Below are 23,220 nucleotides of genomic sequence, written 5' to 3'. Positions count from 1 at the left end.
AGAGCTAAATTTTCTAAAATTACTAAAGCAGTGTATGAATGGGTCATCCCCCATTGTCCTATATGTTAATATTAACTTCTGTCCTAGTGCCACTCATCATTTTTTCATGTGAAGCCACTTCACAGGAAATCTTCCATTCCTTCCTAAAACTACTAACATCCTCCACCCTGTGAGGATGTGAGGGAACACCATTTCTGATATGTTGTTCCTGCCTATCTCTTCCCCATCCCTCCATTTCCAAAGCAAGGGTACAAACAATTGAGAAACATAATCAATATTTAAAAGGGCTTTATCAGAGTTTAGGGAATAAGGAAAAGGGAATGTAATGCAAACAGTAAGAGCTACCCTACTCTTTCTCAACAAGGTGGCTCCTTGCACATGTGCTCAGACATGTCCCTCCCAGCTGCCTTCTATTTCCCAACACTGAGAATTCCCCAATTCTCCACAACTCAGAATATGACCCTCAACAGTTTCTGCCCACAGAGACAGGATATTTCCTCTTAGTCTATCCAAATGACCTGAAAACAATTATCACAAAGTAGTATGATACTGCTGAATTTGCAAAAGCCTAGTAATTTAATTTCACTCATGTTCCACTTTGCCATTTCTATTACTATATATAATACACAAACATTTTATTTCAATTAATCATGTTCAGGACACATTTCTACTCCAGGAATTATGCATCTCTATGCAAATGTTCAGTATCCCTCAATGACTCAGTAGACTGTTAACATTAATTTGACCTTCAAGCCCCTTACATTCAGGTCCCTACCTACCTATCATGCTTCTTTTTCCTGAGTCTCAATGAGGACTCTTATTCCACTCAATCTGGTCAGTTAATGAGTCATCTTTGAATTTCTCTCCCCCATAGTTGCCCTAATACAACTCCTTCCTCTAGAAACAAGTTTTCATCCAAGGATAAACTTTTTTTTTCAAATTCTCTTAATAATTCAATTATTAACAAGACATCATGGATCTCAACCCTGGTGAACTAGGGTTTTTCTTCTCACCTAATTGCCCTAGGAAACTTTCTGTGATTTTTAAAATGCATTAGAAGTTGTAGGTTAAGTTTTACAGTTATGGAAAAAATCAAGTGTTAATTAAAAGATCTGTGAAGACCAACAGGAATCTGATTTTTTAAATATTAGATATGCTTTCAAGAGTGAAATTCTGTAATGATCTAACAGCACGGTCTGAACTACATAATTTACCAAGGGGTGGGGACATTGGGAGGAGTTTCAAAGTCAGTATAAGCAGCAGTGCTCTTCTCAATTAATTAAATGGAGAACAACTACTGTTTCTTTAGTCTGTTCAGAAGAAAATAAGAGGGTCTAACCTGTATGATCAAACACATGAGTCACAAATGTAATGATACACCAAAGAGTTTTAAAAAGCACACAATTTAGGAAAGATTCCTAAAAGTGTTCTCTGAACTAAATGAATGTTAACTCATCCATTTAAGCACAAAAACAAAAATATCAAAATTTAAAAGCAGTAGCCTTTCACCTTAGGGGTAAATGAATTTCATTTCAGTGTTTTGCTTTGTTTTTGCTTTCAATGTTATTTATTTTAAGTACATATGCAAATGGTCCAAGTGGTTTAGTAAGTAATGTGATAGCTCCAGGGATAAGAAAAAATGTCAGACAGAAGAAAACATTTTACATATATAAGAGGGAGGGCTATTTTGTTCATTGGCTTTAGGTCTTTCTCCCCATCCCTCCCCTTCCCCACAAATGACACAATGAAATTATCCACTATGCAATATCTATGTGATTACACATCCAATTACTTCCGAAGAGCCTCTTTTGTGAGTAGACGACTAATCATTTTGTGAGCTTAGCCATTCACTAAGCAAAAGTGAATTCAGTCAAATTACGCTATGCTGAGGACAGGGAAGTCAATTTACTAAAGTGATGCAAAGGGGAAAGGGAATAAGGAGAAAAGGAAAAAAAGTGAAAATCAAGTGGATTAATACTGTCACTTCTTTTAAAAAATGTCCTTCAAAAGTACAAATGAGTCTTGCTGGGAAAAAAAAAAGTCCTCTTGAGAGTTCTCTGCAAGTATTTGAGACGAGATTTATAGAATTTAAATGCATATTAAGCCCTCACCTGTTAAAGGTGCTCTCTGTTCTCCAATGATATTGAGGCTACTTTACATTTTACTTAAACTTAACAGAGGCATAGCTAGGATGACTTTCTCATTAATGGGGAAGGGTGAAACATAGGAGAAGAAATACCTTTTTTTTATAGCTGAGAAAAGTGGAAACCCTCAGCACACCCTGACAAAAGGAACTGAAGATAATGGATTCTGGGGATTCATAAGACTTAAACCTCTTGAAAATAATTAAGAACAATGATAATGTAATGTTATTTTAATTTCTCCACTACATCTAGCTAGCAAAGGTTTGCTTAAAAGAAATCAACAAATATTTATTGACAGAATGTAGTGCTTGTGCTAGCTGTAGTCACAAGCTTTGAGTTACAACTGTTTATGCACAGTTGATTCATTGATCTGCCATTAACTTGCCATTCTTTACTGCTTTGGCTTGTCTCTCTTCCTCTAACCATCATTTCTCATTTTTACCTTCCTCCCTTCTTACTTTAGATACTTTAATTAATCATCTCAGTTGATTAGTTTGACCTAGAAGCTGCTACCAGGAATTTATAATAGCTGAAAATTTGACAGCAATTATTTTGGCAATGAGTCCTTAATTGTCTAGAAACTGAACACACAAATGGGCAGTGACCTATTATATATAAAAACAGAACTCTGACCCACAATCTCTGCAGCAACCAATCTGAGATCAAATCACAACCACTACAGCATCAGACCATACTGCACAGGACTTGGTCAGTAGTTTCCTTCCAGCTTCCCTAACTCTTGCCCTCACCTTCTTTTTCCAACATAGGATCAACTAGAGAAAACCATATATGCTCCTCAAACCAATCACAGAAGATGACTTACTTCTCTTATCCTCTCTTCAGTTTCCTCATCCACCTACTGCTGCTCAAAACATACCTGAAACCTGCTCTTTTTCCCTTCAACAAAATTTTCTCACTACCTGCCTTTGAATCTTGGCCCAACACAAGTGATAGTATCTGACTCCCTTTCTGTAGCAAGTTCTAAATAAATAGGCTCTTTGTCCTCATTTGAGTGGTTTTCATTTATTTCCACATTATTTCTAATAGGATTTAAACTGTAAATTTCTAATACACAAAAGAATGTTTTGCTTCCATTTTAAAAATAAATCAAGCAGATTGGTCTCATTGAACATGGCGGCGAGCAGATGCTGCGAGTAAGATCTCCCATTAAAAAAAAGTTAATAGGGAGGAAAAGCGGCAGGTCCCAGTGAGAACTGGGACACGGAAGATAAATGGACGACTCCAGCAAACTACCCGAAGAAGAAAGTTGCCATAAAAGAGGACTAGAAGGGAGGAGAGCGCAGAACCCTGTTCCCTCCCCCACCCACAGAGTCGGCACTCTCTGACCAACAGAGAGGAGGTAAAAAACAAACTAAAACTACCAACAAGATCAAACTATGCATCAAGCAGGACTGGGAGTGGAAAGGAACTATTTCAGCCACCACACCCAGTGAACTGGAGCTGTGGAGAACCCTGCAGGATTCGCTGAGCAAATGGCTCCAGGCGCCATTAAAGAACAACAGAGACTCTGGAGACATGCACACAGCCCTGGGCCTGCTGGTAAGCTTGCGCGGAAAAGCAGCGCACTTGAAAAGCAAACGCGGATCGCGGCTGCCCAGGTCCCTGTGCCTGCAACCTAGGCTTGCAGGGAGACGCGCGGAGGCTCTCACTGAGGTAAAGTCCCTCACTGAGTAATCAGGAACCAGGCGCCCAGGCACGGGAGCGGGGTACAAAAGGCGCCATTCCTGTGGCCACTTAACTGGGCTACAGCCTGCATCCTGGACCTGAGGGCTTTGGAACTGAGACCCGGGGCACAAAATTCTGGGCGTGGGTTCTCCACGACGGTGGGGCACAAGGCAGACACAGCACCCCAAATCTGTTGAGGTTTACCCAACAATTCCCGCTCTGTTCCCTGTCCCACAGGGTGATATACAGCCCCCCAAGAACAATAGGAGAGATCTCTGGTGCCACCTAGCGACCATAAAAAAAAAGTCACTAACACCCCATAGAACAGGGAAATTTCTTCAGAAAAGACTGCTTGAAAAGGGCAGAAGGCTCCCGGAGGAGCCAGTGGCCAGCTGGGAAGTTAGCCCACGCCAGGCCCCTTCCGACCAGCAGTCTGAGCCCACAGGGGGAGCAGGCACCCACGGCTGGGGCAGACTGGGCACGCAGAAGAGTGTGCCTGAGACCGGATGCGCAGGGACTGCGTCCCGCATCGCCATTTTAGAACAGGGACATTTCTTCAGTAAAGACTGCCTGAAACAATCAGAAAGCTCCCTCAGAAGCTAGAGATGGCTCCTGGAGGAGCCAGAGGGGAGCGGAGAAGTTCACCCAAGATGCCGGCCAGTCCCAGCAACACAGTGTCCCAATGCATACGACAAATTAGAAAACAGACAGTAGGGAGTAGAAGAACCACACACAACCTAACAACTCCTCAGGAAAAAAGCACACCACAAAAAGAAAACCACCACCCAGATTGCAACGACAGTAACTTGGAAGAACTTCTCAGCCTTCCAGAAAGAGAATTTAAAATTGCCATGATTAAAAAAGTGACAGAACTCATAAAGGAAAACAATGATATGAGAAAAATAATCAATGATCAGAAGAATGAAATTGAGTCCCTAAAGAGGGAAGCAAAAGAAACGCAGGAGATCAAAGAATTAATGGAGGAACTAAAGAACTCTGGGAAAAGCAATGAAAGCAGAATAGATGAAATGGAAGAACAAATAAGTACTCTTGAAGACACAGAAATAAAAAGAACCAAAACAAAAAAGGAAAGAGACGTACGAAGGAAAAAGAACGAAGAAAGACTTCGGGAACTATCTGACTCCACGAGGAAAGGAAATATAAGAGTTATAGGAATTCCAGAAGGAGAGGAGAGAGATGTAGGAAAAGAGAAAATATTCCAGGAGATAATTGAAGAGAACTTCCCAAATGTGAAGAAGGAGCTGAAAATTGATATACAAGAAGCAAGAAGAACACCAAACTTCCACGACGAAAGGAAAAATACAGCAAGACACATAATAGTAAAGCTCCCAAGAATCCAGGACAAGGAAAAAATAATGAAGCTGATAAGAGGGAAGAAACAGATAACATTCAAAGGAAAACCAATCAGGCTGACATCAGACTTCTCCGAGGAAACACTATGGGCAAGGAGAGAGTGGAGGGACATAGTCAACAGACTCCAAGTAAACAGATGCCAACCAAGAATACTCTATCCCGCAAAGCTCTCCTTCCTCTATGAAGAAAGAATAAGGACCTTCCCAGACAAACAGAAACTCTGGAATTTCATTACGACTAAACCCCCACTCCAAAAAATAATACAAGGAATCCTAAAGCCAGAACCTCAGAGAGACGAATAACAATGAAAGAAGGCCAAAAAAAAAGTTATTGAAAGAATAAATAAATAAAATCAAAGGAAAGACAAACACAATGGCAAATACAGATGCTAACATATCAATATTAACTCTAAAGAATTAATGGACTAAATTCTTCTAACTCTAAAGGTAAATGGACTAAATTCTTCAATAAAAAGACACAGAGTTGCAGCCTGGATTAAAAAACAAAACCTAACCTATTGCTGTCTCCAGGAAACACATTTAGCTACAAAAGATAAAAACAGACTCAAAGTTAAAGGTTGGAAAACAATCCTACAAGCAAATGGACCAAAAAAGAAAGCAGGAACAGCTATACTCATATCAGATAAAACAGATTTCAAACTCAAAAAGATAAAAGAGACCCCAATGGTCACTACATTATGATCAAGGGGACAATACTTCAAGAAGAAATAACACTCATTAACATATACTCACCAAACGAAGGAGCACCAAAATATATCAGACAACTGTTGTCCTCTCTGAAAACAGACATCAGAGAAAACACATATGTAGTGGGAGACTTCAACACACCACTATCAACAATGGATAGATCAACAAGACAAAAAATAAGTAAAGAAACTAAAGCTCTAAATAAGGACCTAGAGCATTTGGGCTTAACAGACATCTATAGAACACTAAACCCAAAAAAAACGGAGTACACATTTGTCTCAAGCACACACGGATCAATCTCCAGGCTCGATCACATACTGGGGCACAAGACAAACATCAACATATTCACCAAGATTGAAATCATACCAACCATCTTTTCTGACCACGAAGGCATCAAACTAGAAATAAATCATAAAAAGAAGGCAAGGAACTATCCTACCTCATGGAGATTAAAAGCCACACTACTGGAAGACCACTGGACTAACGAGGAGATCAAAGAAGAAATTAAAAAATTCTTTGAATTGAATGACAAGGAGGACACCAATATCCTAAATGTATGGGATGCAGCAAAAGCAGTAATAAGAGGAAAATATATAGCAATAGAAGCTCACATCAAAAAACAAGAAAGAACTCAAAGAAAACCTAATCTCGAAGCTCAAAGATCTAGAAAAAGAACAACAAAAAAAACCCCAGAACCAGTAGAAAAAGAAATAATAAAAACCAAAGCAGAAATAAATGAAATTGAAACTAAAAAAACAATCCAAAAGATCAATGAAACCAAGAGCTGGTTCTTTGAAAAAATCAATAAAATAGACAAACCCCAACCCAGGCTCACAATGGAAAAAAGGGAGAAAGCACAAATAAACAGGATCATAAATGAAAGAGGAGAAATCACAACGGACACAGCAGAAATCAAAAGAATAATCAGTAACTACTATGAACAGTTGTATGGAAACAAGTTCAACAATCTAGAGGAGATGGACAAATTCCTACAACTCTACAATCACCCAAAGCTAGATAAAGAAGAAATAGAACACCTAAACAGACCAACTACAAGCAGCAAAATTGAAATGGTAATCAAAAACCTCCCTAAAAACAAAACCCCAGGACCTGATGGATTTACAAATGAATTCTACCAAACATTCAGAGACGAATTAGTGCCTATCCTTCACAAACTCTTCCAAAAAATTGAGAAGGAAGGGACAATACCAAACACGTTCTATGAAGCCAACATTACACTAATACCAAAACTGAACAAGGACAACACAAAAAAGGAAAACTACTGGCCAATCTCCCTAATGAACACTGATGCAAAAATCCTCAATAAAATTTTAGCTATCAGAATCCAACAATGTATCCATAAGATAATTCACCATGATCAAGTAGGATTCATTCCAGGGACACAAGGATGGTTTAACATCCGAAAATCAATCAACGTTATCCAACACATCAACAAAAAGAAATATAAAAACCATATGATAATATCAATAGATGCTGAGAAAGCTTTTGACAAAGTGCAACACCCATTCATGATAAAAGCCCTTGAAACTCTTGGGATACAAGGAACATACCGCAACATCATAAAGGCCATCTATGACAAGCCAACAGCCAGTATCATTCTCAATGGTGAAAAGCTGAAAGCAATTCCATTAAGATCTGGAACAAGACAAGGATGTCCACTCTCACCACTGCTTTTCAATATAATACCGGAAGTCCTAGCCAGAGCAATCAGACAAGAGAAAGACATCCAAGGAATCCAAATAGGAAAAGAAGAAGTCAAACTATCACTCTTTGCAGATGATATGATAATATACATAGAGAACCCCAAAAACTCCACAGAAAAACTAATTCAACTCATCAATCAGTTCAGTAAAGTGGCAGGATACAAAATCAACACGCAAAAGTCAGTAGCCTTCCTATACACAAACAATAAATCTGAAGAAGAAATAAAAAAAATCCCTTTTATTATCGAAACAAAAAAAATCAAATATTTGGGAATAAATCTAACAAAAGAGGTAAAGGACCTATACAAAGAAAACTATAAAACACTGTTAAAAGAAATAGAAGAAGACACAAAGAAATGGAAAGACATCCCCTGCTCATGGATTGGAAGAATAAACATTATTAAAATGGCCATCCTATCAAAAGCAATATACAGATTCAATGCTATTGCAATCAAAATCTCAATGTCATTCTTCAAAGAAATAGAACAATTATTGATGAAATTCATATGGAATCACAAAAAACCCCGAATAGCCAAAGCTCTCCTGAAAAAAAAAAGAAGGGAATGGAGGCATCACACTCCCAGACTTCAAACTATACTACAAAGCCATAATCATCAAAACTGCATGGTATTGGAACAAGAACAGACATACAGACCAATGGAATCACATAGAAAATCCAGAAATAAACCCACAGATTTATGGTCAACTAATCTTTGACAAAGGAGCAAAGACTATGCATTGGAGCAAGGAAAGTTTGTTCAATAAATGGTGCTGGGAAAACTGGGTTGCTACATGCAAAAGAATGAAGCTTGACCACTACCTCACACCAACTCAAAATGGATTAAAGAACTAGACATAAGACCTGAAACCATAAAATACATAGAAGGAAATATAGGCGAAACACTACGTGATATGCACATCAAAGACATCTTTACAGACACATCACCCAAAGCAGTGATAGTGAAGGCAAAGATAAACAGCTGGGACTACATCAAATCAAAGAGCTTCTGCACAGCAAAAGAGACAATAACAAAAACAAAGAGAAACCCCACCAAATGGGAGAACATTTTTGCACCCAACACTAATGATAAAGGACTGATCACAAAAATCTGCAAAGAGCTGATGAGACTCAACAACAACAAAGAAAATAATCCAGTCAAAAAATGGGCAGAAGAGCTAAAAAGAAACTTCTCTGAAGAGGAAATGCAAATGGCCAACAGGCATATGAAAAAATGTTCAACATCACTTGTCATCAGGGAAATGCAAATCAAAACTACCATGAGATACCATCTTACACCAGTGAGAATGGCACATATTAAAAAAACTAGCAACAACAAATGTTGGCGAGGATGTGGAGAAAAAGGAACTCTTCTGCCCTGTTGGTGGGAGTGCAAACTGGTCCAACCACTATGGAGAGCTGTGTGGAGTTTTCTGGACCTACTAAACATAGAGCTTCCATATGATCCAGCAATTCCATTCCTAGGTATTTACCCAAAGGACACAGAAACATCCATTCCAAAGAACACCTGCACCCCTATGTTTATAGCAGCTCTATTTACAATAGCTAAGCTTTGGAAACAGCCCAAATGCCCAAAAATAGATGACTGGATCAAGAAGATGTGGTACATATCTACCATGGAATATTACTCAGCATTCAAAAAAGATAAATACATGCAATTTGCAGCAACATGGATGGTGCTGGAAGGGATCATGCTCAGAGAAACAAGCCAGAAAGAAAAAGAAAAATAACGGATGGTGTCACTCATAGCAGGAATCTAGAAAACTTAAATAAGGGACCAGGAAAATGAATAACTTTAAGAAAGTGAAAATCAAAATCAACAAAAAACTATGAACCAGAGACACTTTTTGGCGGTGGGGGCGGGAGGGGAGGGATTGTGGTCGGAATTGGGAGGTAGCAATTGTATGGGGAATATAAAAATAAAATTTATTATTTAAAAAAAACAAAGAAACAAAAAAAAAATAAAAATAAATCAAGCATACTCAAACAGTGGGGAGAAAATTGTCTGGGTTCTTGAGAAATGTTTGAGCCAAATGATGGTCCATCTTTTCCCAGGATTGCTGATGGGCTGCAATGATGGTATTTAGCAACAATCCAAGCTCTGGTTTATTTAAATGGTTTTGCTAAATAGGTGCTCTTCTTTTCTGTCATAAATGACATTTTCTTCTTCCTTTCCTTCTTCTGCTCCAAGACTCCAAAATGTGTACCAATTTCCTTCTAGGATTATTTTATCTCATGTTTAAGACTATATGTGAATTTTCACTTCTCTTATGCAACATTTTAAGATAAAGTCATGGATGAAGAAACTGAAGCTCAAAGAATTTATGTAATTTAGGCACCAGATTCATGGTGTGATTCATTGCTTTGATTTTAAAACCCATCTGCTTTTCTCTATATGACACAAGTTCATATAACCCCTTCTTGTGCCTCTGATATATGGGCTTTATTACTTCTTTGTGACTACCAGTTGAAGGATTCTGAATGAAGATGCTCATTATAAGTTTAGTGGATAACTACAAGAAAAAGTTTTTGTTTTATTTTAGATTTAAAATCTTCAAGGACAGAAACCATCTTTTACTTTAAAAAACCAAGAATAAAATAGAGTCTATCTTAGCCTTTTTAATATAATTTTCATGCTAGCACTTTAATACAAATGACATCAAGATAGGATATTGCTACTTGCAAAACTTTGCCAAAAGTCTATCTCCAAAGGTCCTGCCTCAATGAGGTACCATGGTGACAGGCTGACTGTCTCTATACATATTAATTCATTCTTATTTAAGAATGAGTTAGAAGAGTCTAGTCAACATTATAGCATTGATTATTGTCATTAATCACTCCCCCAAATCCTGAATGAGGCAGAATATCCTCAATATAAACTAGAAATATGAGATTAAAATGTTACATTTTATTCTGTAATATTTAAAAATGAAGGTGGAAATGAGACATGTATTAAGAAAAAATGAAAGGTAAAATGAACAAGTCCTAGAAAAAAAACTGGTGGTGTTGGTTGTTTTTCCACTGAGAAAAACAGTGCCTTGGTCACTGTTTGAAAAAGAAAAATTGCAGAGTTGATTATATATCAATGCACACTGAAGACCTTTACCTGTTTACTTGCACAAAATATGTAATGACCAGCCATAGAGTTGTTAAATGTCAAGAGCATTTGATCCTTAGATTGGCTTCATTAACACAAAAGCTGTGGGAACTCAGTTTGACTCACAGGCATTTTAAAAATAAATGGTTGTATGTATTTCAGCCTGGTCTGAAGCCAGAAGAAAATATAATAATAGCAGCACAGTTGGTACCATTTGGCCTATAATCTTTCTGAAGAAAAGGACATGCATAAGAGTACAATGTCAAATATTTTTAATAACTGAAAAGAAATTAGGAAACTTTAATTTTAATTAATTCATTATGCTTTACCTAATCTCTGGAAATGTTCTTGAGAGTACATAATGATATTAACCTTGATTATCCCATTATACATTTATAACTACAGTATTTCATTTTATCCTAAAAAAATACAGGGTATTGAATAGCTACAAAATTATTACTATCTGCTTTGTTCAGTACAAGGAAATGAGTATAAAAGAAAGACTTTGACTGGTCCAGGTTCACAGAGGCAGTCAGTGAAAGTCAGATTAGGGCTCTTGGTTCTCCATGGGGCTTGCCTCTACACTCCAGGTTAGATGTGACCTCTATGACATATTCAATATAGCCTTAATTTAAATTCCATGGTTTTATATACAAATCCAGTAAATGTATTTAATTTTTATATAACTATCACTGATTATAATTAGTATAATTATATTGATATTAATACATTTTACCAATGCTTTCTAAACTTCTTTGAAGAAAAAAATCACCAGGCACAGCTTATTTCAAAAAGCAAAAAAGGGGGCCTCCCTGGTGGCGCAAGGGGCTAAGACACAACCTATGAAGCTATCAGCTGCCACTGCAGCGTGAGTTTGATCCCTGGCCAGGGAACTACTCACATGGCACAGGAGACCTTTCCTGACTTTCTTGCTGCTCTCCTCAGCAGTGTATTTCAGTCAATCTGCCTGCTGTGTTATCCACTCTGTCTCTGGTGAATCTTCTTACCCTCCACACCTCTGGCCTGTACCCAGTTATTATATGCATATAAATAAATCTTAAAAAAAAAAAAGCAAAAAAGATTCCCATACCCAACCCAAAACTACTGTATGAAAATATGCAGGTTAATGGTTTTTATATCATATAATGAATAAGTTCTCTAAGAGATACTTTAGTTTCAGAGAAATTGGGAATCAATGATCTAAATTAATTACAAAAAATCTAGTAGCACCAGTAAATACATATGCAAGCGTGAAATTGTCAAACATGTTTTAAGATAATACTGTACATAGAAAAAATAAAATTTACATAACAAAGGAAGACCTTTACCCAGTTATAATTATGCCTATTGGAGATATAAAAATGCTACAAAGAGAGCTTGGGATGATGAAGAGTCACAAATCATTATGGCATGATCAACTGCTAAATGGAATTGCGATGCTTAAGAGGAAAATCAAGAGATTCATAGCTGTCATAAAGTATTTGAAGAATTATCCTGAGGAAGAGAGAGAGAATTGTGCTCTTAAATACCTGAAAGTATACTTGTATGTGGAATAAATATAGAAAAACAAAATGAAGGGTCAGATAAAGCCAAACTAAAAAACTAAGCCTTGAAAGCTGACTGTGGAATGGGGGCAGTTAGAGGGGGAGGGGAATGGGCAAAGGGAGGCATGAGAACAAAGAAAGGCGGGTGCATAAGGAAGGATCTATGGTGGTGGACTATGGGTTCTTTGGTGGTGGGTGCACTATGGTAACAATGCCTGAAGGGGGGTACCCTAAACTCCTATAATAGAAACAACAATGTAACCCAATATTAACAAAAAATATTAAAAAAATTGTGCTCTTTAATTAATAGTGAATACATATTAGACATTCAACAGATGTCACAGTAATGAATGGGTGAGTGAATGAATGAATAGAACCAGTGGGTAGAAGGAAACAAAGGATGGAATTTATATGGAAATAAAGATCATCATGATGTAAAGACTAACACTGTCTTGGCAAGACCTGTGCAGAGAGATTTAAATGAACAAACTGCTTGGGCTGGATTGAAAATCAGATGACTGTATCTTTTTTTAATATTATTAGTAAATGGTAATATAAATATTATATATAATATAAATATAATTTAATTACAAAAGATATAATACTACATTTTTTATACTACATCTTTTTAACATTAATATTAAAAAAAGATACTCATTAAAGGTATACCTCTTGCAAAAAGTTGGCCATTGTTGTCACTACATCTAGCAACAAGAGGTATCCTTCAAACTAGTTTCCTTTTAATTCAACTAAAATGTTGAAACCAATTTATAACATATAGAAGCAATTTCAGAATTCAAGTTGTTCTGGAAAATAAAATGTTCACTATTTTTCAATTAAATAAGTATTTATAACTGTTTCTAGCAAGAACAAACCAATATACTATAATGACTGTATGGCTGAATACTTGTCTACTCTCACCTAGCACTGTGCTAGGAGTTAAATATCTAGGTTTGATACTAATATCAAATGAGAAATAGGATCATCGAAGGATGTGGAGGTTAGGGAAGATAGGTTGTTTCTTAAGTTTGACTTGCATTAATTTGTGGAATAAGGATTTAAATGTGTCTGTCTTTGTTTTTATAATGATGGGTATTTTAACTTAAACTATTTTTTCCCCTGCAGAAAGTCTCACTTCTACTATTACTTTTCTGAATTGAATTACTGTCATCATTTTGTACTGTCTAATCAATATGTTCCAGTAGGCAAATAATACAGAATTTATAGCAAAATAAATCTCAGTAGTCTCCTTTGAGTCAAAAGATATCTGAAGATCAGTAAAAACTGAGCAAGCACTTTTATTAGGAAAATGCTGTGCTGAAATAGCATTGTCATTTTTGTAAAATAAATACTGGCAGGAAATTTTAAAATTCAGCAGGAGACACTCTTTGAGGAAGGATTATTTTTTTTTTAGAATCAGAATATGAATTGGTAATGGAACTTATGTAAGAAAGAATCAGTGAAGCACTGAGTTTGTTGGACTGACAGAAATTTACAGCCAGCCAGTGGGGCTTTGCTGCCACAACTCCTCACCTGATCATTTTTTCAATCACTGAAATGGAGAAGTAGCAATGATACCATTTATAAAATACATTTCTGCAGAACTCAGAACTTACTTAAGTATTTGCGTTTTGGGAGGAGATAAGAGTTATCCACATATAAGCACTCTAAGCCCCCTCCTCCTACAATTAAAGAGACTCTTCCCTTTGCAAGTAAATTGCTCTACCTTACCCTCTACCTTCTTTGAGTAATTTGAATTCCCTTGGAGTTCTTCTGTTGTACTCTCTCCATCCCAAATTTCATTTATCATTTTCTTGCTTGTCATTTCACTTTTATCTCATATGAACGGATCACCAATAATTTTTCTTTTTTTGAAAGTCACATAAAATGCATGAAATACACAGGGCCTCCCCAGTGGCGCAGCAGATTGAGCACAGCACTGTGAAGCTGTCTGCAGCCCCTGCAGCACGGGGTTGATTTCGGGTGACCAGGGAGAAACCCACATGGCGAGGCAGAACTCTCCTTTGGCACCCGCTGTTCCTCTCAGTAGTGTATTTCAGTCGTCTGCCTGTTCTGCTCCCCACTCTGTCTCTGGTGAATCCTCTCACCCTCCCATGCATCTGGCCTGTACCCCAGCTACTGTATAAATAAAAAATAAATCTTTTAAAAATGCATGAAATACACATATTTGACTGACTTGTTTCCTGGGCATATTGCTTGAGATCCATCATATTAATATGTACTGCTATGGTTCATCCATCTTCATTGCTCTGTAGTGGCCAATTACAGACCATAAATTCATACTCAAAGTGACTTTTTGAAAACTAAACACACTCCCACCAAAACCATAGGAAAGCTTAGTTATATACTAAACCATTTAATTAAAGTATGGTAGGTTTGAAATAGTATCTCCCTATCTTTTTAATTTGCATTTTCCTGATAGTCTTTTTAAATGTTTCTTTGTGAAAGATCCATAAATATAATTTTTCTATTTTCATATTTTATTAGTTTTTTTAATCTAATCTTATATTTGTAATGTGTATGGATCATAAATTTTTATGTCTCATCTAAGAAATCTTTTCATATATTTACCTATGTTTCCTTCTAAATTTTAAATGTCTTTTACATTTAAATCTTTAATTCATTTGAATTTTATTTTAGTGTATGGTATAAGTTTGTGCCTTAAATACCATTTTTAACCAAATAACCAGTATAATCTAAATCTCACACTTTATTTCTCATGATTTCCACCCCAAAAGTATAGCATCTGTTTCTAATTCTCATTAGAAATCAGAATTAAATGACAGTTATATTAAAGTAGAAAAGAAAGTATATGCTACATTTTTGTTCCATGCTATCAGTAGGGGTGGGGAAGGAAAGCCCTTTCTTGTCATTTTCACTCACCATGCCAGCCATACTGCTTCATAGTTTAGGGCTTTGGTCTATAGTTCATTCTTCACGGAAATGGGGCACACATCATTGATTGTAAGAGATGCAGCCTGTCTGAGGTTGATGGAGAAGGAAACCTCCTCAAGCACACACCAGACACAAAAGCCACCAAGCCTGTATTTGACTTAATTTGCCAAATCATATCTGAATGAAAATAGAAATTGTACTTGTTAATGTTAGGCAGCTGCATATTATAAATAAACACAATATGCTTTATTGTTCCTCAGTAACTTTCCACAAGCTATATATTGTTTCCTGATTTTCCCAAGTATTTTGTATAGCTGAATGCACTGTGTAAAATTATGGCAGGAACCTTTCTGGTTTCTTAGCTCATCTTCTCATAGATTACACTTACTGAGTCAATGTTCCCTTCTTTTTGAAGTGACAATCAAAATTCTCCCCAGTACCCTGAATTTATTGTGTATCAGTATTTCTCTGTAAAGCATAAATAAGTCCTCTAGTTATTCTTGTTTTCATGGTATAATATTATCACACTGTGACTGACACTGTGTAGTAAATGTACAGAGGAATGTTCTATGTGTTCTAATGATGTATTTATCAGATTACTCTTCTCCAAGAGGGTTGGGTTGAAGTCTCTTAGCTCTGAGTTTGAAAGTCCAGCTCCATGAATCAGGAGTATAAACCTGGGCCAATATCTAACCTTTATGTGTGAATGGGTCTTTTCTCCATAACAGGGAAAAATACCTAAATACTGATTTTATAAGCTGAGATATAAATAACAATTAAGCGAACAACAAAGATGTTATAATACCTCAATATGTGAAACAGATAAAGTATAATATAAGACGGGTTATACCACCACCCTATCCTCCTAGTGGACATTATTGATCAATAATCTCCTCCTTCATGAGCTGAGATATACCCTCTGCTTCCTTTTCAAAGATGATGCTAAGCTAGTTAGGTCTGGTTTCCTTGTGAATTTAGTTAGAATATAGCATCTGGGCTTAATTTTGCTATGCAGAGAAAGGCTTAGACTTGGGAGCCTGTGGCACTGCCTGGAAGTATGTACCTAATGGGGGTGAAGCAGAAGAGATGGAATATGAAGTTTAGTATGACAAGGTGAGATACTGAGTAAGGAACAGCTGAAAAGGAAAGGATTCCTATGATTATCTGATTTAACCACCTATGGCTTAGAACTGCTAAGCCAAGCGCTACTGGAAGTGAGCCTAATTTGGTAAGATTCTAAGTGACAATAGAGTTCTTAGCAGATTTTCAGCAAGTGTAGAAAATACAACACACTTCCTTATATTTGTTCACATCCTCTTCTGTCAAGAAAAAAAATTGAGGAGCCTCCCTGGTGGTGCAGGTGGTTGAGCACAGTGCTATGAAGCTGTCGGTAGCCTCTGCAGTGCCAGTTCCATTCCTGCCGGCCTCAGAGCAACCCACATGGTGAGCAGACCTCTCCTGCCTTGCCCTCTGCTCCCCTCAACAGTGTATTTCATCAGTCTGCCTGTTCAGTTCCCTGCTCGGTGTCTGATGAATCCTCTCACCCTCCCACACATCTGACCTGTACCCTGGTTCTTGTATAAATAAAATAAATCTTAAAAAAAAAAAAAGAATTGAGAGCCTCCCTGGTGGTGCAAAGGGTTTAGACACAACCTATGAAGATTTCTGCAGCCACTGCAGAATGAGTTCAAGGTGTTTCTTGTTTATAGCCAAGTGATGTTCTAGTTACATTCCTAATTGAGCGACTGCCACAACTTCAGCTAAGGAATCAGAGCAAAATCGTCTTTGTGCTTAGGACTTTATAAAGTCACTTCTTTATACACACACATGCACACACAAAAACACACATAACATATATAAAATATATAATACATCTGGACATACTTTATATATTTTATATGTATTATATATTACAATATACTTTATGCATTTTGTTATATAAGATATACACACATATATATAAAATACATGTGTATTAGAGCTATATATTATAATGTATGCAAATAAATTTATGATACATTATGTAATATATGATTATATTTATAATATATACATATTTTATGTATAAATATATATATACACTCACTGCTCTCAAATATTTCATTATTCCCTTACTATAAATATTTTAGTTAGTAGATATTTAAACTCAGTCCAAAGGAATGAATGGTGAATAAGCCTGATTTACACATCTCCTCATTCTTTCTATTCACAACCAACAATAGACACTTTCTTCTCTAATTATAAGCCACAGTTTTATGAACATTGATGAACAGAAAATAATGGGAGTTGTCTATACGAGGACTACAGATTATTAATTTAGCTCCATTAACACAAAATTAGCTCTCCATACAGAGCTCTACATACTTTTTTCCTGCTGTTTTAGAGATGCACTAGTATTGAATTACTCTAGAGTATTGTATTACTCTAGGTGAGCAATGAGCATGGCCGGTAAAGGTGTAGAGTAGCTGTAATATTCAGTGTGTTTTGGAGTTTGTGATTGCTGGAATGATCTCTATGTTTTTGCTTTGTCATTTAGGCTACTTTAAGAGAATTTAGGATCTAATACTACTCAAACTTTCCTGACTTCTTTTAAACTCTCAGTGTAGCTGTAATTGTAAAATAACTTCATAGATGATTTAATAAATTACACAAATGTGAGAATGTGATAAGTTCAAAGGATGTTGTCCCACCATTATGCAAATTGGGGCTAGAGAGGTTTAATTAAAATTCTCAGACTCCTTAGATAAAGGAGATTTCAGAAAAAGAGTTACATTAAATATTACACTTGTATGAATATAAAATGTTTCCCTAATTCATTTAAATGACCATTCTCTCAGAGGTAAAGGAGTCAGATCTTCCTCTCTAGAATTTTTCTCACTGGATAGACACAAAATATTGAGATCACCAGGAAAATCCTGTCCAAGTACCCATTAATTATCTTCCTTGTTAATAAAGCATTAATAGATGAAACACATCTTGTCAATTTTATCTCTGAATCTTTATCCAATATATCTCTCCCAATGTTTCTCCTCCCTTGTGTCATTCACAATATTGGTGAAGGTTTTTAATCATCTCTTGCCAAGATTACCTAAATAGATTCTTAACTGCTTTCCCTCCATACTTATAACTCTAATATGGATCTCTTCTTCACTCAAAAAAAGATTTCTCTAAACACACAACTTAAGTTTGTACTTTTAATTAGATCTCTGTTTCTGAGTTAAAGGATAAAGATAAAAAAATCTTTGAAATTGAACTTCACAGTGGTCATGAGAAGACAACTGTAGGAATCAAGAATCTTCACAATATTCCCAATAAATAGTATAACCCTTATACATATGAATTTATCTTCAATTAAGTGTATGTTTGAAGACATTAATATCTTCTACAAAGAAAAAAATACATGTCCTATTTTTTAGTGTTTGTATCAGCAGTTCAGAAATATCTGTCTTGAGCTAAAAATGAGACTAACTAAATGAAATGGTAGAGGGCTAAAAATGAATCACAATTTGAAAAGAAACCTGATTTCTATAAAAATTAATGTTCTGGTACTAGCAATGAATCAATATGAAGCAGATTATAGAGGTTATATTGCCAATTAAATAAAACATGGAAAAATAATAAGAAAGATACAAGGGAAATATTAGTATAGATTCTGAATAAAAATTGTTGGCTGTTCAATATTGTCTTCAATAATAGAAACTATTTTCAAGTGCTATATTTATGTTAATAACATTGATTTGACACACTGTTGAATATAAAATACCCCACTTAATTAATTAACAACATATTCTAGAGATCAAATATCAATATATTTAATGGGGTCGGTGTTTTGATGAGACTGGGGATAATAATGGGGGTAATAATTTTTTGACCTATGGATGGATACCTTGGCACTAGCACCAGAAGCCCTGTTCCCACTGTAGGGGAGCAAAATATACTTACCTAAAATATGGCTTCTTTGCATTTTGATCATTTTGAGCTAGTTATTTTTAAAAGGCAGCAGGCATATGGAAAGCTGTGAAAGCTGAGTAGAAGTTACCTTTTTGGAAGAGACACATAGACAGAAAGATCTTCACTTGTAGTAGTGTACCAGCAAGATGAGGGGTGATATCTGGAAACTCTTATCTCTGGAAAATCTTATCATTAGGTAGTAGACAATGATAATCTACTTTTAAACTCAATTGCTACTGATTCTGCTAGCTTTTTTAATTAAAAAACCTGATGAGCATTCTTAAATGCCATAGTCTTAAGAATCCTTAATAATAGGTCATGAACAAGAAGGTTATAGCTAGTCTCTTTTAATCTCAAGAAAATAGAGAAAGGAATTCTTTGCCTGTATTACCCAGAAAAGGTACCTGACCTTGTTATTACAATCTCCTCCTCTCACTTTTTTGTGTTACTGTGTTTAAGGGGCTAACTCTACAGAAAAATAGGTCAAATGCTGGAGAAGTCATAATGAAGGAAGATTTTTTTTTTTGAAATAAGATAACTGTATTATTTATCAATGAATGAGTAAACTGCTTAAAATTAAACATCTTAAAACAACAAACATTTCACATCTCACAGAGATTCTGAAGTTTAGAAATCTGAGAGAGTGCCTTAGCTGGGTGACTCAGGCTCATAGTTTCTCATGAGGATGTGGTCAAGCTGTTGCTGTAGATTTGAATGGGTTGGAGAATACAAGTCAACCCTCAAGCTTGTGGTTGTTGGCAAGAGCTTCAGTTTATCTCTCCACTTATATTTTACTATAAGCAGTTAAGGGAAACCAGGCAACACTTTTAAGATTTTGCTTGGAAATATCAGTTAGATCCCCCAGTTACTGTGGCAACAATGTTGCTAAAAATTTCTGCCACTATATAGCAGGAGCCCTTTTGTCAAGTTTCCAGTCACATTTACCTTGCTTTCCTACAAGCCCTTGCTAGGAGCCTTATTAAAGACCTTGTGACTTAAAGAGTCTTCTAAGGCAACTTTTGAATAGGATCTTAACATGTGAATAGAGAACCACCAGCTATCTTAGGAAGAACACAGCAATTGGAGAGAGCACAAGGCACAAATGCACCAAAGTAGGAGCACTAGACCAAAGATCAGTCATCGTATAAGAATAAATGAGAAAGTGGTAGAAGCACAAGGAAAGATCAACAGAAGGTAGTCAGATCATTTAGAGGATTGAATGACAGACCTCCCTTAAAATGTTTAGAAAAGGCCAAGGCCTCCTCTAAATATTCAGATTGTTTCCCAAGACATGCCACTTCAGATGTGGGTTATTTATAGTGCAGATCATTCAAGGACTAGTAGCTCCTAACAATCTTTGACCACTGTCTTAACTAACTAAAAGAATGAAAATTGGGTCTCGCCCAGAATTAAATTATTACCAGAAATAATTTTTCCATCTGAAAAATGTGTCTATACAGTAGGGGGCAAACATCTAATTACCGAGCATTTGCTCTCCATTGTTCTGTGAATCACCCTCACCTTGAGTTCCCCTCCTCTCTCTTGGAAGCCCCAGGCACCTATTTCATTCCTTGGTTTCATTGTCCATTTTGCTTCCATATCTTTGGAATAAACAAGTCCATTTCATTCCCTGTATGCCCATAATTAAATTTACTTTTGTCATGCTAATCTGTTTGATATTTGTTGGATTATTCAGTCAGCCTTGAAGAAGTCAATGGAGGAGAGGGATATTTTCCTTACTCACTGAAAGACTTCTTTTTGATTGAAATGGGCTGCAAGGAAGAAATGCAATTTAACTGAAATTATAAAAGAAACACAATGTTTCCTATACGGAGTATAACTCTGTGTGTGTGTGTGAGAGAGAGAGAGTGAGAGTGTGTGTGTGTGTGTGTGTGTGTGTGTGTGTGTGTGAGAGAGAGAGAGAGAGAGAGAGAGAGAGAGATTGATTATGGGTGGTTATTGGCAGTTGTGGTGTAAAGGTGGGTCAGTTAGGAAACTTATGAGAATCTGAGTAAGAGATTCTTCTTCAGCTTTTCTTCTAACAGTGGACTTAGTGAGAAATTGTTGGCATTTGAATATATTTTAAAGGAAGAATCATAGGATTTGAAGTTACAGATGCTATATTCAAACTTCAAAACATATCTTGAGACGTATTGGTACGTCTTCATCATCTTAACTGAAATAAATGTGGGTCAATGTAACATAAAAAAGATAGCAAAGTTGCCAATGAATTAATTGGCTATAAATATTATTAGCTTGAACATAATGTAAGAAAAACATTAACATATACATTCACATTTGAAATGAGAGGGGAATAAAAACAATTGCAAAAGATATTTTCTTCATCTATAAAAATTATTTAAAATGTTCAACTGGCAGTATGTGTTTACTGCCATTCAATATCTGAAGCTATATGGTTCCAGCGGTCATCCCCTTATAGTTCTGGAAGTCACTCTTTCATTCCTTTGTAGGCACTTACAGAAGGTCAGAAACTCTCTTCTTGGTGCCTTGGAAATAGAGTCTACCAAAGAAATAGAGCTCCCACCTTCTTGGATTTATGTTAACTACTACTGGTGAGTTGATGACTAATCATAATTCTCTGTCAAGACATGAGATAATTAGTATTTGATAGTAAAAGGAAAGCCATGCATTTGTAAAATATCAGATACACAGATCATTGGCCACTATGTTTTATATCTAAAGTGTAAGGTTAAGTTTAAGTAAACAAAAATATTTCTTCATTGTACAGAAAATTCAACTTCAAAATAAGATTTACAAGTGATAGTGGGGAGGAAAAGACTGGAAAAATCTTCCCTTCTAGAAATCAGCCTTTGTCCAGAGTTAGAATCTAGGATACACAACTCATTCTCTGATAGGTCACACCTTTACCAGAAAGTGTGCAAAAACACATGTAAATGCCTAAAAAAAGTCTGGAAGTGTACTTATCATGTTACTTACTCCAGACTCTGGGGAGACAGGCAAGATTGGACTTAAAAATTAACTGAGAAAAACTTTATATAATGTTTCATTTTGTTAAAATAAGGAAAATGTTTTCTTATAATATTTACATCATTTAAAATCACTTTATTTAAAAATATAAATATGGAGTGAGTTTTATGGTATGTGAATTATCTTTAAAATATATCTATTGTAAAAATTTTGCATATTAAAGAAAAAATAAATTAAAAATATCCTTTAAAACCAGTTACAGAATTGAAAGTTCTATTATACCTTCCTTTACTAATATTTATACAAGTAAACTGTTTCTAACTTAGCATAAAATATATACCTAAAGGAAAGTTTGACAGACGAAAAGGGTAGATGACACCTAATAATTAATGGAATTGTAAAAAATAAGTATCCTGGTGATGGTGTTTATCAGATAAGGAAGAACTAATTCACTGAAATTATACATCAGTAGTCAAACTTCTAATGGTTGCTAGTGCGCGGAGTACTTTACCTTGAACTCTGACTTAAAGATGTAATTGGGAGGAGGGGATTGTATGGGTACTATAACCAAGATGAAAATGCATGCATTGTGCAAAAATGATGTAAAAATATATAAAATAAAATAAGATATAATTGGGAACAGCTTCCTTAAATATCTAAATGTGAAGAAGCAAACTTCGGACCTGAGACATTCTGACTCGGAAAGCTGATTGTTTGGAAATAGTATTTCAAATGCAAATTCAAAGTAGATAGAACAGTTTCTATTGGTGGCATCATTATTAAAGTAACTCTCCAACAGAAGTGGCTTAAATTTTATCTTAAGATAAATCTAGACAAGGACAGATCCCCGATATGGAAAAACCTTCAATTTCTTTCTTTTTTCTTTTTTTAAAAAAGATTTATTTATTTATTTATGCAAGCACTGGGTACAGACAGAAGCGCGGGAGGGTAAGAGAATTCACCAGAGCCAGAGCGGGGAGCAGAGCAGGCAGAAGGACCGAGGGGAGCAGCGGGCGGCAGGAGAGGTCTGCGTGCCATGTGGGACCCTCCTCCAGTGGCCGGGGAGCATCTGGGGATCGAACTGGCACTGCAGAGGCTGCGGGCAGCTT

General features: G+C 36.1%; 1 protein-coding gene across 2 annotated transcripts in view; it reads right to left on the bottom strand.

Moving 5' to 3' along the window:
- The window catches only part of SLC8A1 (solute carrier family 8 member A1), a 664,135-nt gene that overhangs the window by 617,086 nt on the left and 23,829 nt on the right, over positions 1-23,220 (bottom strand). For both annotated transcript variants that reach the window (XM_054701171.1, XM_054701172.1), the window contains exon 4: positions 15,200-15,388. The gene's annotated coding sequence lies outside the window, so the exon portion shown is untranslated. The remainder of the gene's footprint in view (positions 1-15,199; positions 15,389-23,220) is intronic.

The sequence above is a fragment of the Talpa occidentalis genome, unplaced genomic scaffold (assembly GCF_014898055.3).
Source record: "Talpa occidentalis isolate TD23 unplaced genomic scaffold, MPIMG_talOcc4v2.1 talOcc4.5, whole genome shotgun sequence".
Taxonomy (NCBI): Eukaryota; Metazoa; Chordata; class Mammalia; order Eulipotyphla; family Talpidae; genus Talpa; species Talpa occidentalis.
Note: the sequence above shows the minus strand (reverse complement) of the source record. Positions and strands in the feature narration are given on the sequence as shown.